Below are 16,970 nucleotides of genomic sequence, written 5' to 3'. Positions count from 1 at the left end.
TGGTGATAGGAGCTCTAATAACTCTAATAGGAGCTTAACAATCCATGGTGGGAGGATGGATTTCCAGATTCACAGGCTGTAAGAGGACAGTGGGACAGTGACTTGATTTTTTTGGTGTTTCATCTTGCAAATATTCTAGACCTTATTCTGGAGTTTTTACTTCATTCTTACACAGTCGAAATTCAGTGTTGGTTTCATGCTTGCAGTGAGGCCTGCAAGCTCTCAGGGTTAAACACATGGCACAGGCTGCTCTTCCCCTCAGCATGACACCTTTCTGTCCAGGGCTCTAAGGTTAAGATGCCTTCAAAGCCATGAGTGGCTGTAGCCAGGACAAAAGGGAAACAGCAATGAATCTTTCATGTTTGATGCTAAGCTACAACTTCTCCGTTGTCTATTAATTAAGCAATCTATTAATAGTGCTTTGGTACATACTAATGTTAGACAAAAAACCAGTTTTGTTGCTAGAGAAAAAGCTGCTATTTAAAAACCAGAGCAAAAGCAAACTAATTCTGAGACTTATGAGTATATCAACCAGTAGGTGTGCCTGGAGTGTTGTAAATGGGAAAGGTGGGAGGACTCTGTCTTGTTATTAGTACATGTAGAAAGACAGGAAGTACTTAGGGAAGGTTTCCCTCTTGTTCTGAGTTCCAGGAAAGTTATTCAGCCAAACACATGAATCACAAAGCAGACTAGATGGGAGTTTCTGTGTGGCATGAAAATAACAATCTTGGAGCCTGAGAAGTGAAACAGTTTGATGCTTTTGTTCCACTGCAGATTTTTCATGGAAAATAGCAACCCCACGAATATCTGACAATGAAATGTCTTAGTGCATGAAATGTGAAGTTTATATAAGACAGAGTGTCTTACTCATCAGCTGCTCTATTTTAAGCCCTGCTCAGCATGAGGGCTTTCATTTTGTGATCTATTTGGACGGCAGCTGGTACATTAGAGTTTTACATTAGCTGACATCTTTACAGTCTAAATGATACTTAACATAATCCTGTAAAACCTATTCTCATACTTGTGCTCAGTCACTCATATTTCACCTTAATGTCTTCTCTTTCCCCATGGACATTTTCTGTCCATTTCAGGTTAAAAAATGGTCGATGTATCAACAGCATTAAAGGGATGTTTTGTGGTGATGTGATCAAAAATATATATATATACAGCATATGTCATAAAATGGATGTGCCATTTTGATGACTGCAAAAGGCAATGAAAAGGAATCCATAGTAACATATGTTAGGGATAAATTCCAGCAACTAGCACAAATAACAAAAAAGATTGTATGTATTAATAATTATATACAAAGATGAGCTACATGCATGATTTAGATTCACTTGGAAATATTTACATCGTGAAGGATGAAATGAATGCCAAGTTGCAACCTAATTCCAAAATCCAACAATTATCAAGTAGTTTGCCTCTTGCCATGAAGTCCTAGGACTTCATCTATCTGTCCATGCAAAAAGAAAACTCTTTTCCATCTTTGTGGATTTTAAATCCCAGTCAGCTCTAAACAGATGACAAAATAGTCCTAAGAGAAGCTGAAGTTACCTGTTCCTGGAGATGCTTGGGAACAAGACTGATGAGGAGAAAGGACAAAATAAGGCACTGTTGAGGGGTGGCAGGCACTGGACCCTGGTCCAGTGGGGTTCCCTTGTGATGTTTTTCCCTGAATCCCACACCTTTTACACCCTCCCTTGGCCCCCCAGCCCCTGGACCCTGCTGCCATCACCTGACCTGCCTGCTCAGGAGCTGTGCTCTGGGGTTGTCAACTGCAAACTGCAGCTGGGAGGTGTCAGGATGTCCCACAGATGACTTCAGGTGCTGGAAGGGTGATTTGACTCTTCTCAGCAGCAAAACTTGCCTAGGAAAGGTGGAAAGCTGCTTTTCTTCGCACATTTTCTTTCCCACGTGAGCAGCCTGGCATCCATTGTGTTCTGTGTGTTTAGCCAACTAAAGATTTCAATTGCTTCTTGAAATCTTAAGCACCGATGTCACACTAGATGTATTCTCACCCAGACTGCTGCTACAGTCCCTTGGGTTTGAAGGGAGGGATTTAACAAAGGAAAAGATTTAACCACTCCTTGTTCCCCATGAATGGTGGCCAGGAGGTTCTGCACCACTGGAGTCCTTCAGCTTTGCTTTTGTGCTGGACTTGCAGCCACCACTCGTTCCTCCTGCAGTTGCCCAAACAGTTTGAGCTCAAAGTAAAGCTACAAAGCTCCCTCCAACGTCTGACCCAGGTCCCACCCTCTCCATACCCACCCCATGGCTTCATGAATCTGCTCATTAATTACATACGCATCGCTGGGCGTGGCACAAGTGTGAACTGTTCTTGCACTTCTTTGATATCAAGGGGATGTTTATATTTCCATATGTGACCGCAACAATGAAAATTAAGGCCTTTATACAATGATTTTGACTTTTATAACGTATTATTCTGTGCTTTGTGAGCAATTATTTTTTTCTTTTTACTTCAGAGAAAAATCCCAGTAGTTCTCAGCATGGTGAGCAAAAAGATGATCATCAAAGCAACCTGTTACATACACTGTTTATCTTAAACATGACACAGACCTGTGCCCTCACCATGTGTTTGGAGACAAGAAGGGCATGGAAGGACTAGTCTGGAACATAGGCAGACTGCTCTTAAGTCAGTTCTGCTGATGTTTCTTCAAAGTGTGACCCAGCAGCTTGACCATGGAGTCAGAGGGAGTGGAGGGAGCATCATAAAGCATTCACTGCTGCCAGAGAAGTGAGGGGCTGTGAGGGAGTCCAGGGCAGGGCAGGGGGTACACTCTAAGCAGATGGTTATGTCTTGCTCTGAGTGCTACAGATTTCTCTAGAATATGTTAATCAGAACATTCTAATGACCAAAACAATGCAATTTTTTTTTCAATAAGAAATGCCAGTGGGCAGTTTCACTTCTTGTCCAGTATTACTTCAGTGATTTTCACGTGATGCCAGTGAAATTTAAGATCCTCTGTGTATGCACTTAGCCTGTTTGTTTCCCTGTCCATTTCTTTGCTTCCTTGGAGGTTGTGTATTTATAAGCTTTATGTCCTACAAACCAATGTTTGAAACAGAGATGGAGAAGTGATGCATGAGATTACAGAGGAGTCTCAACAACTTAATGACAGACAAACATGCAACACCCAACAAAATAAAACCCTGTTCTGTGCTTCCTCACCCACTCCTCCTGCTGGCTCCTCAGCCAGAGAGCCCAGCCTTGGTGTGATACCCACAGCTCTCTTCCACCTATGGAAAGAAATTCTATGTTAAAATTCTTTCCTGCCTTCTCAGGAGGGTAATCCTTTTAGGTATGTGGCTTTCTACTGTTGTTTTATGCTTGATCTTTTAATTAATTCTAACTCCAAGGTGGAAGTAGCAGCTTGGAGTAGCCAATTATTTTGAGTTTCCTTAGGTTTCCTTCCATAACCCTTATGCTGTGTCATGCTGAATCGTGTCAGTGGCATAAAACAACATAAAGCATCCTTTTAAATATTTTTAAAGTCTCTCAGGATTCTCCACTGCAATACAAGATAAAAATGAAAATCATTGCTCTTTTTGCCAGTTCTGTTGTGGTACACCTAATTCTTTTTTCACATTATCTTTTTGTTTGTGATTTTAGGTACTAGCTTGAGGTTCAGAGAGTAAAAGGCTAAAACACCACAAATAGCAATGTAAATTAATCAGTAATTATATTAATTGGCCAATGTGAAGATTTTGCATTAATAAAAAACCACAGACTTCTAATACTTGGCCTGTATTCAGACATTTCTACCTGTTGCATTTGGTATTTCTCACGAGTATTGAGTTCCCAAATATGACTAAAAAAAGAAATCACACACTTATTGGAAATATGAGGGGTAGCCAAGCTTCTCTTGGCACACTTGAAATGCATTCTGCATATCTCGTGTAACCCTGTGGAATCCATTTGGATTTTGTAATAATCTGAGGGTTTGTGTAATGAATGTACCCTAACTCAGCATATCTGCAAAGGCATGCAAGGTAGCTCTGAAAATGAAAGTACAAATAAAATGACCAAAAAATTGCAAGAAAATGTTGTCCAGGTGGTATCTTCATTTTTCATGGCATTGACCTGATCCTGAAATTTAAATTTAGTTTTAAAAATTGAATTTAAAATTTAGTGAAGACCTGAAAAACAATTGTGGCAAATGGGGAAAATAGATGATGGCATGATGAACAAATCAGAGCTGCGAGAGACAGTAAGTCTGTATTTCATTCAGCTAACATGGACCCAGAATGTCTCACTTTTGACCTAAAATTAGTCCTGGAAGGCAGTTCTGATTCTGCAGTTATCAGTGATGATAAAGAAAAGAAGTGAGCTAAAGGAAAGAAAGTGGTCACACAGTGAGGTCTGAGCAGTTTGTCTGATGGTGCCAAAGCTACAGGAGTGAGACAGTATCTGTCTGATTGTGCTGGCAAATTTTGACTCTTTGAGTCACCCTGCACCTGGGTAATGCACACAGTGTGCACATAGGTTGTAGAGTTTTTTCCTATTATATTCATTATTATGTCTTCCAAGTAATGTAATTTGCTGAGACAAATTATTGAAGAGATTTTTTCCTGTTGTTGGTCCTGTTTTGCTGATTACCTCAAGGAATGCCTGTGTTTTCCTTTTTACTCAAGGGTGTCTCTTTCTGAGGATGGCTGTGTTTGGGGACTGCAGCTGTGCTTGGTTAAACAGTGTTTTGTGGCTTGTCCCAGGCAAGGCAGTTAAATATGCACATGCCTTATTATTATAGGGCAGCAGATAGGTCAGTAAATCATCAGGTGAGTGTTTCCTTGTGTGAGGTGTTTCAGTGTGTGTTAAACTGGGGCTGCCAGCAGAGGATGAGCAAACACTCTGATGGTGCTTGGTGCAGACTAACTCAGATGTCACTGGCCACGTGTTGCGTAATCTCCACAACTGCAATCCATGAAAACCCTGCTTCTTCAAAGGGGCCTTTTCCAGTCTTTTCATGCATATTGTTACTCTTGCTATTCACATAGTAACCATTTTTACCTCTTGTCTCTGCTTTTAAACTAGTTCAGAGCACTCGGTGCTTGAAAAACAAACCTTTAAAGGTCTTTCCCTTCATTTCCTGTGAGAAGCCATGGTAAATGCCATATGCTTTTAAGCAATTAAAAGGCTTTGTGACTTTGTTTTTTATGTTGTTAATGCAGGTGGTACAGATTCAATGGGCTTTCATGTGTAGCAAATTCATCATATATCTATTTTCTGTCTCCCAGCACCTCTGTGAGTTTGATGTTGCGCTCTGAGTAGCTCTTCATATTTCCATGGTTACAAGTAGTCACAGGGGTTCTGTTAACCCCCAAAGGCAGAGTGATTATGTCTCTTTTTTTTTTTTGTCATAAGCATAAAATGAACAAATTAGACTGTAGTTATGAAAAGATTGTTTGAAACACTTCAATAAAAACTTTTAATTTTCACTCACTCAAGAAGTGTTGGAGCCTTTTGCCACAATTATGGCTATGTCACACTTTTTGTACACGTGAGTTTTTACCTGAAAACCTGAAGGCTCTTTTTTCTTTCCCTTTTAAATCTGATTGGATTTATAGCCCATTTTGATTTTACAGCAGCGGGTTTAGGGCAAACAATGCAGGTTCAGAGCTATGCTGTGATTAAATAATCAGCAGTGACCACTGACCACTAGCCATCAGTGTGTGTACTATTGCTTATTGTTAAAAACAGAACAAGTGGAGGTAAGAAGCACTTCAGCTTGCTGAAGAGCATGGATGCAGCCACATCACATCAGATTTTCAAATCTCAAATTGCTGCATTTCTTTCTAACAAAAGACTGGCAGAAAGTCCCTTCTGACTTTCAGATCTCACCTCTTGTTAAAGCCTAGATTCTTCCCAGAAAGTCAAGTGCAGAGAGCTGCACCTTCTGTGAGTGGAAAAGAGCTGTGTTGTATGAACTTGTCTGACCATGCAGTGTCCATCCACAAACAACATCAAAAACTGAGAGATCTGACAAATCAAATTAAAACAAACGATGGATCATGGTTAGATGACTTGTTTGAAGGATGGAGTTTTGCACCTTGGCTAAAGGAGCTTTGCAAAATAGGTTTATATGCATTGATAGTTACTGTGGCATTGTTAGTGATAGTGCCTTCACTGTGCACAGGGAATGATGATCAAGGCTATCAAAGAAGGTTCTTCAGTTCAAGAGAGAGGGGGAAATGTGGGAAATGGATTTGTAGAGAGTTGTCAGGGCCTGAGAGAAGGCTCACACAGTGTGCATCTGTGTGCAAACTTTGAGACAAGAAATGCTGACTTAGAAATGCCATGGAATAGGAGAGATATTGTTGAGAGAGAAATGGAGCTAGAAACAAGTTTCAAAAGATGGCCTTGCAAATAAGACTGGATACTTTGGAGAAATGGAACTGTGAAAGATGCATTGTAGTGGGACCCACGAGGAGCAATTTTAGGTGATTGGCTTTAAGGCATTTACAGCATGGTGTGGCTAAAGCTGACAGGCCAAGAGACACTTATAGTGTACTGTAATTAGGAAATAATTAGCTTCTGATTGTGATGGAGTGAATTATAACATCTGTATTGTCTCATGAGAGATTGTAACATAGAATTAGAACATCTGTATTGTCTCATCTGTATCCTCTCTCACCCTTCTCATGAGACTGAAAATGGAGTAAAAGTTTTTAAAATGTCTCTCAGTTGCCCCATCTCTGGGTCAGGCAAAGAGCATTATCCAACAGATGTAGCCACATCACATCAGATTTTCAGATCTCAAATTGCTGCATTTCTTTCTAACAAGAGACTGGCAGAAAGTCCCTCTGACTTTCAGATCTCACCTCTTGTTAAAGCCTAGATTCTTCCCAGAAAATCAAGTGCAGAGAGCTGCACCTTCTGTGAGTGGAAAAGAGCTGTGAGAGACCCTTAATAGGAGAAGGCAGCTGCAAGGAACAGCAGTTTTTCTGAGAGGCTTTCCCAGACTGAAGCAATAGCAGGTTTTTCTCTGTGGAATAGACTCAGGTAGCTGTGAATTGTTGTGGTATCCTGTGCTGAAGAGCTCCAAATCAAAGGGAGGTTTCTGCATCTTCCCTGGACAGAACAGGCAGTGAGCTGCTGAGGGCAGGGAAGTGAGAGGGAGTGATAAAGGAAAGCTGGAGAAAAGTCTCTAATGGCAAGAGAATATCTTGTCTACTGAAAAGGTTTTGTACAGTGATAGAAGCATTGACTGGAACTGGAGAAAGAGTGAAAGAAAGCTCTGAGACTCTCTTACCACCTTTACAGAGTTACTGCTTCAATGCACACAGCAAAAGAATCTTCCTAATTGAAGAGGAGAAAATGCCTCCTTTTCCTTTCTTTTCTTTCTTTTTGGCAGGTTTCTTTTTAGCTGGAGGTACTACATTTACCAAATCTCCAAGCCAGGAGAGGCATAAGCTGATTCTATGGTAAAGTAGCAGGTAACGCAGTAAAATGATGTTTAATTAGTACAGGTGTAGGAGAAAGAAGTGTATTACTGGGGGAAATGGACCAAAAGACACCCATTATATTCTATCTACTCACGTGGAAGATGGACAATAGTACAAGAGAACAGTTTTTATCCTCAAAGTGAATGATGAATGGTAATGAGTGTTCAGAATGGCAGCGGAGTGCATTGGCACACAGGTTATATTCAGACATAAAGTGTCAGAAATGCTGAATATTTTATTATAAAACAGATTTAAACACTTCTGAGCAGAAACATGATCCATGTATGAAGTACTGGGAAATGGAAACCCTCTGGAGTGGTGTTGGAGCTGGCTACTCCCCACTGGTACCTCACAGTGGTGGCTTTTAGGTTAGATGGTCAGGCAGTGTCTGTGTCTGGGATGTTTTGGGTGCCAATGACCATTTCACACAGGTGTGAAACAGCAATTCTGCAGAACAAGCACCAAGATCCTGCTTCCAGCCTGGCAGCCAGGCCAGCTGGGAGCCCAGGGAGCAGGGACTGGGGACGTGAACCTGCCTGACAGGGCCTGTGGCAGGGTGCCACAAGTGCCACCAAGCAGCAGGAAAGGAGCATGACAGCACAAAGAACAGGGTTTGCTGCTGAGAATTTTGACAGCACATTTCTGACCCACCTGTGACTTTTCCAGGTGGATCAGGTGCCAGGAGATGGCAGCTCTTGGACCTCAGGATTTTCTTTCTGCCAGGTTTAAAATTCTTAGGAGCTTCCTTGTTCCCAAGGTATGTTTGGGCCTTTTTCAAGTAATAATTCAATTTAAATTTCCAATTTAAGTTTGGTGGCTGCTGCTCCCTTCATCACAGAGTTTCCTCCTAGCAGTGCAGTCACAAAGAGATGAGAATGTCCTCTCACTTTTTCTGTGCCTGTGTTTTTATTGAAACAGAGTGGTTTGGTTCAAACTCTTGGGCAGTGTGTCTGTAGGAACAGCAGAACAGGATACTCAGAGTGTTCAGGCAGTCACTGCCAAGGTAACAAAGTTAGAAAAGGAAAATATTAGGTAGATGCATAATCAGTGTGGAATCGTTCTGGGATCCTGTAAATTGGCATGATAAATACAAATTATATGTCAAACCAATTCTTCTGTCTCCAGAAAAATAAAACGACCCTTTGGAATTTCAATCAGAAATGAAGTCATTGTAAACTTACTATCAGGAAACTAGAATATCCTCATGTTTGGTTACAGTGTTCTGGTATTTTATTGATTTTATTTTTTATTTATTTTCTATAATATATATAATTATTATATAATATATACAATAATAATTATATAATAATTATATATAATATATAAAATATATAATTATATAATATATAATTATTTATATAATATATTATATATTATAATTTGTATAATAAATAATACATTATATTATATTATTATATAATATATAATTATTTATATAATATATTATATACATTATAATATATAATATATTATGTATTATATATTATTAATATTATAATATTATTATATATATTTTAAAATTTATTTTATTTTATTCTGGTATTTACATTGTTACATCAGTGCTTCTAAAACTGTTACTGACTGCAGTAGAACTTGTGTGTGGCTTGTGGATGTGTATGTATAAATATACATTTTCCTCTCAGAGCACGAGTTTTGCTATTTGCCTGGGAAAGATCCTTGACCCATCTATATGATAAAAATTGGTTTTAAGAAAATTCTACTTTCTAGACTATGCTAGCATAGTTCTGGCAAGGATAAGACTGAAAGTATTTCATAGAAAAACAAAGATAGGGATGGGAGATTAGAGCTGATCCTTCCCTGGGTTCTACAGACTTGCAGTTTTTGATTCTACCAACACTTTGGGCCAAGTCCCTCTGTGAAGAGCTGTTTAGTTGTTTATGAGCCTTTTTCTAGAGTACCTGCATTACAAATTGGAAGAAATTTGTTCTTTGGTGCCCACAAGAACATTTGTTTGTTCTAATCTCTCTTCACTTTTCCAGCTATTATTGTTTGGAAAGCAAACTTTTTAGGGGGAGTCAGATGTGTATTTTATTGTAAAATCTTGTTAAGGTTCTAAATTCAGCTGCAACATTTGGAGCACTGTGAGAGGCCAAGGCCCAAAAATGATCCCTTTGTAGGGTTACTTTCAGGGAAGCAGGAGCAGAAAATAAGGAATTCTTTTCTTACCAAAAAAAAAAAAAAAAAAAAAAAAAAAGAGCTTTCTTGTTATTCTACAACGTTTTGACAAGTTTCCCTTATCATTGTTCACTCTGCACAAATGTCCTAAAAATGCCTGAAGTGCTTATCCAAGAGTTTCATTTCTGGTGCTGAAGGTGGAAAAGCTATCACAGAAGCCACAAGGGAGATTTTTGGCAAATTTTCTTAAGATTTTTAACTCATGAGGAACATTTTTATATTTGAATGTTTGCAGTTTTGGGTAGCAAGCCTAGAGTTTGTCAAGGGTGTACAAGAAGTGTGTTAAAAGAAAGAACATGACAAGGCAGTATCATAGTGCTGGGATAAAAGAAAATATCAAATTAAATGGAACTTCAGATTTTTAACTCACCTAATCAGGAGATACCAGTCAGACCTGAGCATGTCTCTCAAAACTATCTCATTATCTAAATATTTATAGCTGTTAACACAGAGAAACTTCGTTTGGTTCAAGAGAAAAAATATTTAACAATTCTAAAGTAAAGCATTAATTAAGATCTTTCTACAAATGAAGTGAGAGCAAAACCAAATTTGCATTATATTTTATTGTGTAAATAAATTATTTCATTTCTCTTGTGTTTGGAAAGATCCTTTTCTATCCATAAACACGTAACAAGTGATGGATCAGAACGCAGGGGAGGGATTGTAGGACAGTTCAGTGCAGGTAACCTCCTCCTGTGCTCAGTCTGCCTGGCTTGGTGCTGCTGCACAATAAGTTGTTTTTTCTGTGTGTTTGCCGTGTCTGCTGCATGGGCTGGGTGCACCAGGAGAGGGCAGAACTACACAGGTCTTTGGTTAAAGGAGAGAAATCAGTTCATGAACGGCTTTGCAGGCAGTTGTTATTTAATGTTCACCTAAAATCAATTACTGGGATATTCAGAAATTATGTATTTTCTACATAAGTGTTTCATTGCTGCTCTGATGCCAAGGAATGTTTCTGAAGGAAAAAAATTTCTGGGATTAATAGCACTGTGAGGGGGAGCTGCAGCATTTAACTGGGTTATTCAGAGTCCACTTGAAACAGAGTTATCATTTTCACTGTTGTTACTGTAAATACAGTTTATTTTCCTTCCACACCCCCCCCCCCCGCTTTTTTTCCCCTAACTATAGTTTGGTTTATCATTTGATTATATTTTTTTCCTTTCTTTAGGTTTAGAATAAAATGTTCTAAACCAAAGTGCCTATTTTTAATATCTACTGTAAAATATTGGCCATATTAGGTGTAAAACAGATTAAAATCAATGTTTCTCTTGAAAACCTGAATGGAATGAGAGAATTAATTCTATTTTCTGTAGAGAACCTGATTTAAAGGCCACTCAGTCGGAGTGATTTAAACCAATCAATGTACTTTGGGTAAACTGGGCTGTGGATATTGTGGGGTTTTTTTAGAACAAAAGCCAATCTTCTTACCCAATGGTTTACAGGTGAGTAAAGACAAGGGGTGACAGAACCAGAGCAGGACTTGGGGAAGAGGACAATGAGGGGCAAAGGACAACTGAGGTGACAGGGACCCTCACTGTTTTGATACAGTTTTTGCTTTATTATTGTAGAGTCTTTTGCTAGCTTTTCTGTGGCTACTTTTTTTTTCCAAGATGCAATTAAAGAATCAAAGATATAATCAAAGAATCCTAATATTTGTGCTGCAATAAAATTATTCATGCTAATGATAAGTAGCTGTAATAAACCTTATTTTATAATTAATCTACTAGGGTTGTGTTTGAGCCTTCTTTTGTTTATTTAAAAAATGACTGGAGTGTGCTTAAGCAAGTTCTTGAGATTTATAAAGTGTAATTGGCTCAATATATCATCAAAATGAAATGGCTAAAATGGTGTCATCATAGTCTGGAGGTAAGCAGGCAGAAGGATTTGGGGGATGCTTAAATCACTCACAGTAAAAGCAAAACTATTTTTTTGCAGGCAAAAAAAGTACCAATATTATTGCAGAAGTGCTGTTTTAGGAACTATAATCAATATTGACCTCTGTGTGAACTAAGAGAGGATTGGTGTTTGTTTAAAGCTGTGGCTCAGGAGTGCACTCTTTGACATGAAGCACACTTTGCAGATCACAAGGGGCTGTCTCAGCCCAAGAGCTGTCTCCTCATCCAGCTGCAAGGAAGTTTGATCCCAGAATCTCTGTCCCCAAAGCGTTCTCAGTTCAGACCCTGTCATCTGGGCTCTTGGACCAGTACTGTGCCATCTGTATGAGCAATATGAGCAATTCTGACTGCCTTGCTGTTTTATTAGATACCATCTAATAATTTGGAGTTAGAGGAGTGCCATAATTCCCACGTATAAAATTATTGCTAGCATTGTGACTTACATCTTCCTGATATAAATTGACTTTTGATGAGTTATGTGACCTCTGTTGTTGGAATTCACGTGATAAACTCATATAGTTGTGCAGTATTTTTATACCAGCCCCGTTGAAGAACATGTGTGGCTATGAAGCACAAACCCAGCACTTGTGTGATGTGAAGCAGTTCAGATATTTCCTATATTGCAGGCACAGAATGCCCATTTTCCTGTAGCACCATGCCTCAGGATCCAGCTGCTCGGCCCAGCAGTGTTCCTATGTGGGAGACAAATCTTGAAAACCTGAGTGTAACTGATGCGATTTGTGTTTCTGCATCTGCAAGCCAAACATTTTGAAAGGACATCCTCCCCTGGTTCTCAGCAGGAGAACTTGGCAACCCAAACCTCACTATTCTTGTGCCCACATTCATTTTCACTTAACTCACTTGAACAAAAACATCAAGCTAAAGTCTAAAAGTGCTTCTAATATTAACTCTGTTCCTTGGCAAATTCATCTGACAGAACTTCCAACTTCCTGTGTAACATTTTCAACGGGAGTTGTGCTCTGAAGGCCAAAATAGCCCTGTACTAAAATCTGTGTGTAAGGATCCAGATAAATAGAGCATCTTGAGCTAATTTTTAGCTGTTTGAAAGGCAAATAAATACAAGCTTTACTTGTCAGGATGAACTTGCTGGATGATTTGGATCAACAGATGAAGCCAAGGCTGTAATTGCCTAAAAATATTGGTTTGAGAATTGAATCTGATGAATTTTTTAGTCTTATCTTCTACATACTGTTTCACTTTTCTTAGAGAAAAAAACACAAGGTAGAAGTTTCTCTTGTCTTTTTAGTCTCCTTCAGTCTGACTATAATTTTAGTAGCATACAAGTAAAGATATTCCTATGTAAATCTTTTCATTCATGACTTCTCATTCAAAATGCCCTTCTACTACTTATGGTTAGTGAATGAACAATGTTTGAAGCCATTAAGAATTATGGTCGATTATTCAATTTACTTTCACCTGTAATCTGGAATATTTTACATTACCTGCTTGGAATTTTGCCATTTTATGAACAGCCTCAAGCATTTCTTCTCATGCTGTCCTTTGTCAGGTAAATTGCCATGTAAACTAATAAAGTTTAGAGAAATTAACTTGCTGAGACCATGTTTCTTTCAAAATTCTCAAGATTTGTACTACAATGAATTATAAAACTCATTGGTCTCTCCACAAGGGAAAAAGTTCATTACTAGTGACTATCAATTCCCTAGCCAATTTTCAGTCACTTCTTCCAAAACAGCCTGGAAATGCTTCTTGACTGGGTGGAAATTGCAGGGTTTATTCTCAAATACATCAATCACATTGAATACTGCTTCAAACCTAATGCAGATTATATTTAGAGTGGATTTTTCTTTCTGAATCAGTATCTCAAGAGCTGGTTCAAATAAGTGGTCGATAGACAAAAGCTGGCGTTGTCCATTGTCACATGAAAATGTTGATTATTTTCTTATTTGGGAAGATAAGAGGTTTTTTTTGTTCTGAAAATCCCCATGAACCAGTATCTGAAGAACTGATAGTTTCATAAAACTGCCTTCAAGTTGTTCTTGTCTGAATTTTGGGGTAACTTCCTTCAGCCAGTTCTTCATCTTTGAAAGTACAGGCATTCAAACTAAGGTAAAATAATAGAACCAAGTTGTGTTGTCATCTGATTGGGGGTGGCCAAACCTTAGAAATAGTTATGCAATATTTTTTAATTATTTAGATAATAGGACTCTTTATTTCTGTATCTTGAAAACAAACAGATGTCCTATTGCTAGAGATCAAAATGTTTGCATCTCCCTGTTTATGAACTTCTAGCAAGAAAGAGCAGAATTCTACCTACAAATTTCTGCTACTTCTAAAAAGAATAGTTGGTTCCCCTGGTGTTTTAGGAAATATCTGTGTTATTCTGTAGCTAAACAAAGAATCTGTATCTATCTGTCCAGAAAAGTTTCCTCTGAGAGCTTCTTTTTTTTTTTGGCTTATTGAATTTTACTAGGGTTGAATTTCTGAAGCTGTGGGTTAGATATAACTTGTGTTACTTCTTGAAGTGGGACATGAAGTGGGAAGTTATTTTTGTTTTAATTAAAATTAATTAATTAATTAATAATTTTTTACATGAAGTGGGAAGTTATTTTTGTTTTAATTAATTAATTAATCATTTTTTACATGAAGTGGGGAATTATTTTTGTTTTAATTTTGTGGACAGTTCTTAGCCTTTAATTTTCAAAAGCAAGATGCCTGTTCAGCTCCCAACTCCTTAAGTGTTGCAAGGATAAAAAATTTCCAAGAGTTTAAATGAGCTCAAAGGGTGCTGCACCTTCTGTCATCATTTGCCCACGACTATCTGTAATTCTGCCTCCTGAATAATATCACCTCTCACAATTTATGCTCAGCCACACCATCTCTCCAGCTGGGATCAGATGTTTTGATTTCCAAGCTGGCATTGTTTCCTTCTTGAGATTGTATTTCATGGCATGCATTTCTGAGGGGCAAGAGGTTTGCTGGTTTAGGACAGCTCTGGTTTTGTGGATGTTAAGGTCAAAATTTCAAGTTTTTGTGAGGATGCTGATCCTGTGATGTTTGTTATGAAACAAAAGGAAATGATTGTGCCCAATTGGCAATGCTTTACCAGCTACAAAAAAATTATCCAAGAGGTTTTTGGAGTTGCCAGGTTAGTGTGCATGGAGGAGGTGAAGCCCATGATGGAGAATCCTGCTGGCCTGCCATGGTAGAGGAAAGCAGTTAATTCTCTTTCCTTCTTCATTTAGCCTTTGTTTGCACTTTCTTCCTTCTTGTTGATTCCCTCTGTCTCATTGTTTGTGTGTTCACACTGCCCTGCTCTGCAGTGTTTGTCCATTTTTGGGCAGACCCATCAGTTTCTGCTGGGCTGGAGCTTATGGATGGGATGGATATCAACCAAAAATGGACCAATTCTGCTAAGCTGCACTTTCTATTTTTTGCTGGAAAACAAGGTGAAACTTAGGTGGGTCAATTCTACTTTGACATTCTCTCTTCTGCTGCTGCTCCATCCACAACACTGCATGAAGCAAGTTGACACAAGAGACAACAACAAAATGGAGCTGGCACGAGAGAACTGAGAGCTTACAGGGAGTGTAGGGCCTTATTTGTGATATTCCTGTTTTAGGGAAAAGGATTGGCAGTTTGACTAATTCCATTGTTTATTCACTGGAGAAGTAACTTAGGACTCTGCAATCTGGTTAATGTGCTCAATTTAGAACTGTGTGCAAGTACTTATAAATGAAATGTTGATTTCTATTTTTTAAAGCCATGAACTGTTGTTCTTTTTGTAAGCAACAGACAGATGCTAAATGTTTTTTTGTTTTAGTCTAGTTGTTTCTGTGATTAATGTTTATGTTAGCTGTTTACCAGCAGTATGTCTTATTTTGGCCTCTGCCCACCTGGATGCCGGGGAGATACTTTTGTACTCAAGCACTGAGTAGAAAGTGAAATCTATCTGGAATTGGTACTGGAGCATTGCATATTAATTTCTCCACTGCTGAATTTTATACTGTCTTTACTGGGAAAAAAAATGGTAGTACTCAGAAAGTTGTTCACTGTCTTGATGGTGGAGTCCATTTACAGAGTGATAAACCAAAATAAAATGTGATCTTTATGTTTTACACAGAGACAACAGTTAGAATTTAAATTCCCCTCTAAGCTGCATGAGATGCTATTGTGGAGTTGCATGAAATTGTACAGTAAGTTTCTACCTTTCAAATCTAACTTACCTCTTCAGTTGTGGAGATTTTTGCTCCTAAGTCGCTGAATTTGTTCTGAAAATCCCCATGAACCAGTATTTGAAGAATTGATAGTCTCATAAAACTGCCTTCACGTTGTTCTTGTCTGAATTTTGGGGTAACTTCCTTCAGCCAGTTCTTCATCTTTGAAAGTACAGGCATTCAAACTAAGGGTGAAATAATAGAATGAAGTTGTGTTGTCATCTGATTGGGAGTGGCCAAACCTTAGAAATAGTTACACAATATTTTTTAATTATTTCAATAATTCCCTATGAATCATACAGTTTGTATTTACTGTAATATTGAAACGTTTTTAAAGGCTATGAATAAAATAAAAACTGAAACTCAATTATATAGAATGTACACTAATTTAATATCCAAACCACTTTTCTGAGTTTGATGTTTCTTTAAAGATAAATGATTCCATTACTTTTTTATAATTAAATTTTCATCTGGATTCTCTCTTTTATACCAAGTGCTATCTACTTTAAAAAAGCCAAATATAATCATTGCTGTAAGTATGGACTGTGTATTTTATGGATGCTGGATGGCAAACTGCTGAAGTTGTTCCCATGTCTCTGCTTTTCATACTTATTCAAATATGATTTTAAAATTATTGACCTTGATTTTGCTTTTTGATGATCTTTATTTTAAAAGTTGAATGAGTATTATTTACATTGTAATTTTTAAAGATGTATCTGTGATAATCAGAATAATGTGAAATCTTTTAACTCCTTGGGAATGTTCAGTCTTTTCTAGTCTAGTAATTGGAGGGAAGTATTGAATTGCTTCTAATACATTGTGAATATAAGCATTTTATATGAAACTTTGTTATGCTGAAGGCTCTGTGTTTGCATTTTTTTAATGTCTGATTTTATCTTGAGAAATGTGGACAGCAGCATTCTTCATTGGATTTGTGAAATCACAAGTTTCGTAGTCAGCCTCTACATCTGATTTTACTGCCAGATGCAGATCTTGAATATTGGCACACATATTCCTGATTAGTAATATTTACTGAAAAACAGTTCTATGGCAATATTTTAAAACATTTAAACGGGTATTATTCCGTTTTTTTTTACATAAGCTCTTTTTTTTTACATAAAGTTAAAAATATTAATAATAATAAAATTATTTAGGTTTTGCCATAATAATTATCTATATGTCTCATGCTTGAGATCCGTTCATATCTTATGTTCCT

This window comes from Molothrus ater, chromosome 6 (genome assembly GCF_012460135.2).
Source record: "Molothrus ater isolate BHLD 08-10-18 breed brown headed cowbird chromosome 6, BPBGC_Mater_1.1, whole genome shotgun sequence".
Classification (NCBI taxonomy): domain Eukaryota; kingdom Metazoa; phylum Chordata; class Aves; order Passeriformes; family Icteridae; genus Molothrus; species Molothrus ater.
The sequence above is the reverse complement of the archived record's forward strand: the minus strand, read 5'-3'. Positions refer to the sequence as shown.